General features: G+C 37.5%; 1 pseudogene; it reads right to left on the bottom strand.

The window, feature by feature from the left end:
• Nucleotides 1–7,567: 7,567 nt before the first annotated feature.
• Nucleotides 7,568–9,995, bottom strand: LOC101542658 (40S ribosomal protein SA-like; annotated as a pseudogene).
• Nucleotides 9,996–10,405: the final 410 nt, after the last annotated feature.

The following is a 10,405-nucleotide window of genomic DNA, read 5'->3' as shown; positions in this document are numbered from 1 at the left end:
AGTTGGAGGTACTCAGGAGTCACTACTGGCTCTGCACTTAGGAATCATTCGTGACAGGACTCAGAGGACATATGAGATGCTGGGATAGAACCCAGGTTGAGAGTGTAAGGCAAGTACCCTAGCTGCTGTACTACCACTGGTATCCAAGGTTCTTCTCACTTAACAAAAAGCATGACAGAAACTCTAGGATTAATATGGCTCCTTAGGCTAAAGATTACCTCTTATGAAAATTAGTTTTAAAACAAAGTAATCAATCACACAAAATAGGCTGGATAACAAAACACTACTCTGTAGTCAGCTACTTTTTAGAAGGGAATAAATATTAGCAAAAGCAAATTTCCTTTTCCCTAGACACCTCTGTTTTCATCTGATCACTTCTTGATATGTCTCTCTACTCATTTCTACCAGTTCCAGCATACTTTTGTTCTCCTCACTTTCCCTGCTCCACTCCTATCTAAAAAGCAATTATAACAACATGAATTAAAATATTAAAAGACCTGATGAACACTCATTTATTACTTATTAGTTTTAATTAGCTTCAAATTAATGAGCTGTCAAATCAAGGTTCTCACTTTTTCAAGAAGTTAGAGAAAATAATAGTTTCCATATATGTGTTCATTCAAACTTAATACAAAGAATAATAATTAAAGTGTATCCTCATCTGGAATGGCCAAAGATTTTTCAGCTCAGGGCAATTTCTGAATTTCCAGTTCTGCCTCTCTCATTACGCAGTGCCACTTGGCCAGGCAGACACTTATATCAGCAATTCTTGAGCAGCAACGGATTCTTCATTGCTTCACAAGAAACTGAGAAATGTTTTTATGAGAAATAGTAGATCATTTACTACGTAATAACATTCCCTTGAAACAGCAGCTGAAGATAACAGCGATCTACAATTTTTCATGAGTGGGATTGCTTGAGCAGGTCCTCTGTTTTCTTCAGAGCACTCATGAGGCTACTTTGATCATATTTCAACTAAAACGTCCCTCACTCTGACAACTAGTGCTGGTTATCAGACGGGCTGCCCAGATCTCCTCCTCTCATTACCCTATCTGCTAGACTGACAATGTTACAAGCCTATTTCAGGCAGTGCTCTGAGATGGGTCATAGGTCCAAAGTAGAAGCAGACACTAAATTGATTCTGGCACATACCACTGTTGGCCCACATTTGGATGTGGCATAATTAACACAAATTGTAGCATCGGCATCACAGAGTTAACATCATTTCCACCATCAGGTTTACTTTTCTTTATTGAACTTAACTTTACACGGCACAATGTGATGATGTCCATTACCGTACTCATGTATCTGTCTCCCTCTGACTACGTGTAAGATGACAATCTTTCACTGGGAGAGTGGGGAATCTGACTTTTTCTACTTTAGCTTTCCCACAATCTAGAATAGTAACTATCACATACAATGGGAATTAATGAATAATTATTAAATTTCAATATATTTCTTAGAGTCAATCTGCAGATTTACCTGCAGAACTACAATGGCCTCCCAACCTACTTTTCTGGTACAGCTTCACCCTCATCCCCATAACTCCGGTCCATCTTTCTTCTAGTTAAAAGCATTGTTTCTGGAGAAGATGCATGACCCTGTTGTTTTTTACTTTAAAACATCAATAGATACCTCATATAAATAGAGTAAGGTCCCAATACCTCACAGTGAATTTAGGCCTCTTAAGATCTCAACTTCTCCTTACCGCTCCTATTTCTCACCAACTGTCCCCACTCCCACTCTTACAGATCATGCTTCCGATGTGCATTGACTTCTAGTTTTCCCTTCACTGACTGTTCCAGGCTCTTTGCTAAAGTTTCCGTTTAGCTATTTTTGGCTAATCAATTCCATTCGTCTTTAACTTCCATAAATTCCATCCTCTTTTCCATGATGTGTGTCCAACATCTCATTCACTCTGTACTCACTCAGAATTCTAAACAAAGATCAATTAATTGTTTTATTGTAATATTTGGCTTAGGTGCCTTTCCCTCCTCCTCAGTAAACTTCTATTTCTAGTGCTCTTTTTTATTTCTTAAAACATTCTATACTACATTCTAGGTTAGGCTTGGTGCAAAGTAGTTTTTTAGTAAATCACTGTATCACTGTATCACTGTCATCCGTTGCTCATCAATTTGCTCAAGCGGGCACCAGTAACATCTCCATTGTGAGACTTGTTGTTACTGTTTTTGGCATATCGAATGAGCCACGGGGAGCTTGCCAGGCTCTGCCGTGCGGGTGAGATACTCTCTGTAGCTTGCCAGGCTCTCCGAGAGCGACAGAAAAATCGAACCCAGGTCGGCCATGTGCAAGGTAAACTCCCTATCTGCTGTGCTATTGCTCCAGCCCAGGGAGGAATTATATAATTATTTTAGTAAATGCTGTATAAAAATGTAATTCCAAGGACAAACTTGAGAAATAAACATTTTAGAAAAGGATTAATGATTCAGTAAAGTTAATTTCAACGAGATTCAGGTATTGAGAATAAAGAAGTTAGAGAGAAAATACATCATGAGACTTTTCATTTAAATCCTTAGGTTTTTTCTTTTAAGCCTACTCATCAAACAGCCACTATATACATACTATATACTACTACTAAAAGTGATTTGCTATAAATTTATACAATCATAGGGAAAACTAAAGTGTTGGTGTTCCTACTCAATTACAGGGTAATAAAGTTGAATTTCCTGCAAGTTAGAACTGCAGCCAATAATTAGCTGGCCCTGTATCTGTTCAATCTCACGTTAAGTTGTTTCTAGAATTTTTGGAAACAAGAGAGTCCCAGAATAAGTAAAAAATTCTTCCCCAGAATTCTCTCCCTAGTCAAAGACAATCAAATTTCTAAAGCATGTATATATTTTTCTCAATGAAACATTAAAGTTTTATTCTCACACCTTGATGTTGAAAACTTTTTAAAAGAAACATATGGACTATTATTGACAGTGTTTTAATTCTCACCACAAAATAACCATTCTTATAATCCCTCATTAGAACATTTTTAGTAGAGCATGAGTCAAATATTCTGACCACCTACTCCTGACATTTAGAAAATAGAGGTAGAGGTTTGCCCTATATAAGATGCTCCAGCTGGTAGGCCTCAACAAAGTGACTCCTACTGATGATATTCTGTCATATCCCATATCTCAAGACCTTTTGTTATTGGGAAAGCTCAGTACATGTCATTCTACCCGGTACAGATTGCCTCAGTACAAATTATCAAGGACATTTTACTCTCAAGAGAGCAGTTTGTATATTTTTGCTCAATTAAATGTTGAAACATTTTTCTCAGTACACTAATGTTGAGAAGTTTTTTGGAAATATATCAACTAATAATGACCTTGTAAGAAATGAGTTCTTTTTTGGATCTGACTTCATTTTTGGAGTAATAAAAGAAGAAAAATTCTTTCTACAATTTTTTAAAAAGTATGTGATCAAGTGAGCTTAGTTAAATATGATTTTTCAAAAGAAATACATTTCATTATATTATCTTATGGTCTTTCTATTATGTATAAAAATATGTCAATGTTGAGTAAAGCTAATAAAGTCCTTTTTTGCCCTAAAATTATACAGCTTTTCCTCCTCCTAAGCTGATAATTATGGTGATTAGTAATACCACACTTGTAATGTGAATTGGGTACACTCTTAATCTTTTCCCGTTATTGCCTTAGTTGTGGCACAGAAATACATGGTTCATACACAGTCATTACTAATGTCCTCTGAATTCATGGCTTCTTCACTCATTAATCTCATTACAGTTTCCCACTAAACTGAGATCTGACCCCAAAATCCTCTTCAACTAAATGCATCTGACATCCACAACCTAGTCAATGGATCCAGCATCTGAGATATAAAACATTCTTATATTTCCATTTCCTCAAACAGAGACACTTCTGAACCCTAAATTAAGGCTGGTTAAGTGAAAAATGAAGAATGAAATCATATATATGCCAGAGCCACCTTCAAATTACAATAAGCTTTTATCAAAACAAAACAAATAACAAATAGAAACACAAAAACAGAAAGGGGTAGTCTCTTTTAAAATATTAATAATTTTTTGTATGTGATACCAAAAGCAAAGGCCACAAAATAAAAACTAAACAAGTGGTATTACATTAAACTGAAAATCTTGTACAGAGTAAAGGAAACCATCAGCAAAATTAAATGCACAGAATTGAAGAAATTAATTATAAACCATCTTCATATTTGATTATTATATAATATCTGGCACATGTAAGTAATTTATGCAACTCCAGAAAAACCAAAAAAACTAATTTAAAAATGGACAACTTCATATATTTTATGCTATCTGTTATAGAAAAGACAAGTGATGTGTCAAAGATGTGGAGAAAGGGAAACCAATGGTGAGAATGTAAACTAGTCTCTATGGAAAACATGGAACTTTCTTAGGGAAACTAAAAATAGAACTCCTGGGCCAGAGTAATAGTACAGCAGGTAGTTTGCCTCCCAGGCACACAGCCAATCCAGGCTTGAATCCCGGCCCCCATATGGCCCCTGGAGCACCAGCAGGAGTAATTCCTGAGTGCAGAGGCAGGAGTAAACCCAAACACTGCTGGGTTTGGCCTAAGAACAAAACCCTCCTGTACATACATATGATGTATTAACATATGTGCATATAAACACACCTATACAGTGAGATATTAGTCAGCCTTGGAGGAAAAAGGCAAATCCATTTGCAACATTTTGAATTAACCTGGAGGCCAAATATGTCCCCAGACCATTGCCAGGAGTGACTCCTGAACACATTGCCAGAAGTAAACCCTGACCATTGCTGGCTGTGACTCCAAAATCAAAATTAAAAAATACAATTATGCACCTAATGGAATAGACACTAAACCTAGAACTAATATTCCTAGATAAATATTACCTATTGAGAGTCAAGAATAGTCCACTAGGCTCTACCAAATCAAAGATGAATCACTTTCCTAAACCACTCACTCTTTATTATATGATTTCTGCATCTCTCTGCAAATTTCTAGTCACTGATTCTCAGCTCTGATACCCGTAAATGTTCACTGGACTATGACTCGAAATTACAAAAACTAGAAATAAATACTCTCATTTAAAACTGGTAAAATGACAACAGATAAATATTTTAAATAATTAGTATCCAATCAGAACCTCTTGGAATTTTCTTCTTATAAATGAATATAATGACAACTTGGTGTCTACAGCAACTTCTTCTGAATTTAGTTGTATGGTTTTTCTTCAAATATTCCCAAGTTTAATGCAGAGCCTAGATTGTACATACTTGCCTTTTGTGGTTGTATGAGGCATTCTTGGTGGAAACAATGTGTCATCTCTGGGCTAGAGCATTTCATTGCCAGTATAAGACTTTCCAGAACTCTCATTTCCCTAATGTTGGTGTTTTCCCTAGAATTGGTAGCGTGGCAACATTTGAATATAGGCTGACCTGTCATCTTGAATACTGGAAGGACAGTCTGGAAAACAAGTCCATAAAGGGTGGTGTCAAGATCCAATGAGAGAAATGAAATGGGTAGTCTATGCCAAGAATGACCTTAAAAAATAATAATCATCTTTTGATGCCTTCTAATATAATTTCCATAGCAGCATGATGATTAAGTAAAATATATATATAGAATTTAAATTTCCATAACAATATAATGCCAGAAATTATGAGTCTAAACAAATTTAAGGTTGAGTTATGGAAGATATTAAAGTATATACACAGATGTGTTTTGGGGACTGGAAATAAAACAAACATGGATTAAGCATTTTGCACAATCCACTTTATCTCTATGACCACTCTACCAATTATACATAGTATTTTCATTTTACCCATTGGTAAAGTTGACACTGAGATTTTAAATATTTTGTCTGGGGCTACAGGGAAATTAATATGTGATGGATAATAATTTTATACATAGGATTGTTTGCAATAGCCACACTTTTTCTCTGGTATTATCTCCCTAATATTTGACATTTAATTATGTTTCTAATTGTTTCCTATGTTGAAGTCTTATTTGTTATTTGTTGCTAATAATGTTTTTGTATTTAATAATACCCCAAGCCTTTATTTTTAATTTACTGTTTTTAATAATTGGTGAGTTACAGAAAATAAATAATTCTATTATATGTGTAAGAAAACATGCCTTAGCCAAGGATCTGGTATCTGCTCTCCTGTCTCAGGAACTTCAGCACGTTATCTCCGTGAAAGTTCTTTTGTGAAGTTTAATGCCTATGCTTGCAAACTTTATGGTGTCTATTTTTACTTCTTTCTAATAACCAAAAATTATTTATTTTTGTTAATTTAATTTTTTATAGTAATCCTGGAATTATTTTATACTTGCAGTGCTGTTATACTACACCCACCACCAAAGTGCCAAAATCCTTCACCATCATCCCAACATCTTTCTCCCACCCTTCCCCAAGAACAACATCCTCAGTTCATAGTTTCACTGACAACATCTCAGGGTTTCACTGACAACACCTTAGGATTTTTTTTCATTGCTGATTGCCTACTTCCTTCTGTCTTAGTACCATTTTTGACATGTTGCACACATTCTACGATCTCGTGTCTTTGTTCTTATTTTTATTCAAGAATCTTTTACTTCCTTTCTAATTCCTGGTGACTCAGTGGTTATTTGCTCAACCACACAATGGTGGTGTGCTGTTCAGCTTCAAAGTTTTTGAAATATTTCCAGATTTCTGCTTGTGGTTCATTTTCATTTTCAATGTATTCTGGTCTGGTAGGATACTTGATAGAATTTCAATTTTCTTTATTTTATGGAAACATTTTAAGTGTCCCAACATAGTTTATCCTATAAAATGCTCCATGCACATTAGAGAAGAATGTGTACTCAGCTCTTTGGGAATGGAGAGAACTATAAATGTTCAGTAGGTTCATTTATTCTTATTTGGACAGAAAGGGTGGTGACACAAGTCTGTGCTTTGTACATTATTCCAGCTGTGTGCTCAGGTGTCACTCATGGGAAGGCTTCAGGTACTATATCCAGTGCTACAGATTAAAGCCTGGTCACCTGCATGCAAGCAGAGCACCTTACCACAGGATTCTCTCTACCATCACAGGTTCATTTACTCTATTTCTTCCTTTAGGCTGCTCTCTCCTTAATAATTCTCTGACTGATCTAACCAATAGTAAGTATTAAATAGCCTACTAATATTGCCTTGTTGATATTTTCCTTCAGGTCTGATAGGGATTGTTTTGCACACTTTGATGATTATTCATCAGCTGTATATGTGTTAATGTGTATTAAGTCTTCTGGTGTTCATGTTCTTTGATCATTATATAATTTCATCTTTCCCTTTATTATATTTTTTAGATTGTAGTCTATTTTGTCTGACACAAGTACAGTCATCCCATCTTCTTTAATGCTACTGTTTGTCAGTATGGTTGCTTTCCAGTCTTTTACTTCAAGCTTATGTTTAATGTGACAGTTTAAGTGAGTCTCTTGTAAGTAGCAAGAGATTGGATTCAGTTCTTTGTCTCTTTTTTTTTTTTCACTTTTAGAAACTCATTTATTTTCCGTCAACCTTAGTTTCACTTTCCGTTTGAGTCTAGAACAGTTTAAGACCACTTGGTAGTGGTTCCAACCCATTCCATGGTCTGGGCCGTGGGAGCTGCAGACCAGTCTTCTGTGGCAGGCTGAGTGCTCCAATCTTCAGTAAGGAACTGTTGAATGGGCACAGAGGGCACCTGCACCCCTTCAGACCAGTCTGCAATCTCAGGCGGAGTCGAGGTGAACTCTGGGGCTGGGACGGTCCATTCACCCTGGAATTCCTCCTTGGTCACAGCCTTCTCGGCAGCAGCCTGCTCTTCCTTTTCTTTTCTCTTTTTTTTTAATTTTTTTTTTTAATTGAATCACCATGTTGAAAGTTACAAAGCGTTCAGGCTTAAGTCTCAGTTACATAATGCTTGAACACCCATCCCTTCACCAGTGCATATATTCCACCACCAAAAACCACAATAACCCCCCCAACTCCCGCCCCCAGCCCCCCACCCCGCCTGTGTAGTTGATAAATTTCACTTTACTTTCTTTTTACTTCGATTACATACAAACAAAAAAACTCACTATTATTGTTTGGAGTTCCCCCCCCCAGAGTCGGATCTGCTGGAAAGGAAGCATTTGATAATTTGTTTTCCATTGCTGAGAATGAGGAGATATGAGGTCATGTGGCCACAGTAGCGGCCATGAGGTTATAGATTTGTGTATTTTAGTATTTTAGTGATTAAGTCCAGAGGGCTTTCTGCCAGAGGTTACATCATTGCTAGCTTGTACCTCTTTGCTACTTTATATTCCATATGAGAGTATATGAGTGTAATCTTTCTGTGTCTGTCTCTTTCTTTCTGACTCATTTCACTCAACATGATACTTTCCATATTGATCCACTTATATGCAAATTTCATGACTTCATGCTTTCTAACAGCTGCATAGTATTCCATTGTATAGATGTACCGAAGTTATTTTAGCCAGTCATCTGTTCTCGGGCATTCGGTTTTTTTCCAGATTCTGGCTCTTGCAAACTGTGCTGCGATAAACATACAGGTGCAGATGTCATTTTGACTATACTTTTTTGCCTCCCCGGGGTATATTCCCAGGAGTGGTATTGCTGAGTCAAATGGAAGCTCAATTTCTAATTTTTTGAGAATTGACCATATTGTTTTCCAAAAGGGCTGAACCAGTCGACATTCCCACCAGCAGTGTAGGAGGGTTCCTTTCTCCCCACATCCACTCCAACAGTGGTTGTTTTTGTTCTTTTGGATGTAAGCCAGTCTCTGTGGTGTGAGTTGGTAACTCATAGTTGTTTTGATCTGCATCTCCCTGATGATTAGTGATGCAGAGCATTTTTTCATGTGCCTTTTAGCCATTCGTATTTGTTCCTTGAGAAAGTTTCTGTTCATTTCTTTGCCCCATTTTTTGATGGGGTTGGATGTTTTCTTTTTGTAGAGGTCAACCAGTGCTTTATATACCCTTGATATCAACACTTTATCGGATGGGTATTGGGTGAATATCCTTTCCCATTCTGCTACAAGGAAAACTACAAAACACTATTCAATGAAATAAAAGAGGACACGAGGAAATGGAAACATATTCCCTGCTCATGGATAGGAAGACTTAACATTGTCAAAATGGCAATACTCTATACAGATTCAATGTGATCCCTATAAGGATACCATGAAATTCTTCAAAGAAATTGATCAAACACTCCTGAAATTCATATGGAATAATAAACGCCCACAAATAGCTAAAGCAATTCTTGGGAAAAAGACGATGGGAAGCATCACCCTCCCCAACTTCAATCTTTACTACAAAGCAGTAACAATTAAAACAGCATGGTACTGGAACAAAGGCAGAGCCACTGATCAATGGAACAGGGTGGAATATCCCTACATGCAACCCAAAATATATGACCATCTGATCCTTGATAAGATGGTGCCTCGCATGCGCAGAACCTCCCGGGCCAGCATCCACCACGAGTCCCACAGAGTGAGCTCCCTTGTTGTTGCAAGGTATGGCAATGTCCACATAGCACAGAGGAGAGTCTGTGTTACACAGAGCAATGGTAGGCAGGTTCACGCAAGATGCCTCTGTGAGGGGCTGGTGGTCAGCCCTGGGATCAGTAACCACCAGAAGTTTCAGCTCCCGGAAAGCCACCTGGATTTGATTGGTGAAAGTTCCAGGAGTGAAGCAGCCGGCGATTGGAGTGGCACCCGTGGCAGCAGCGAACTTCAGCACAGCACGCTGGCCAGTATTCCTGGATGAGATCACACTGACATCAGCTGCGTTTTCAATGGCAACAATGGCACGAGCTGCCAGCGGAAGCTTCTCCCAGGTTCTCTTCAAATTTATGATGTAGATGCCATCACTTTTCCTTTTGTAGATGTATTGTTCCACCTGGAAATCCAGGTTGGTGCCTTCTAAGTCGGTGCCTGCTGCAAGGAATTTGAGGACATCTTCCTCTTTCATCTGCAGGACATTGAGGGCTCCGGACATTGTGAAAATTTCCTTTAAATTACGACGGGAATCATGAACAATGCTGTATGGATCCTTCGCTGGGCAGCGTGGGAAGTCCAGTTCTTTGTCTCTTGACCCATTTAATCTAAACCTTTTGGTCTGTGATTCTATGCCATTAATGTTAAACAAAATTTGTGAAATAAAAAACTTTAGTTCTATCTTTTTGGGTGGTATTAAATTTTGAGAGTATTTCTGTAGCCAGCCTTTATTACAACCTTACTTCTTTGGAGCAGGGGGGGCTTGTTGGGGAGAGCACACTTGGGCCACATGAGATGCATTTCTCTGTTGAGGACTCTCACCTTTGTAAGTTTAGACATTTTCCAAAGAATATGGTTTATCGGAGAAACACATTTCAAATAACTAAAAAAAATCCATATTTATATTTTCCT

Source organism: Sorex araneus, chromosome 1 (genome assembly GCF_027595985.1).
Source record: "Sorex araneus isolate mSorAra2 chromosome 1, mSorAra2.pri, whole genome shotgun sequence".
NCBI classification, from domain to species: Eukaryota; Metazoa; Chordata; class Mammalia; order Eulipotyphla; family Soricidae; genus Sorex; species Sorex araneus.
The sequence above is the reverse complement of the archived record's forward strand: the minus strand, read 5'-3'. Positions and strand labels throughout refer to the sequence as shown.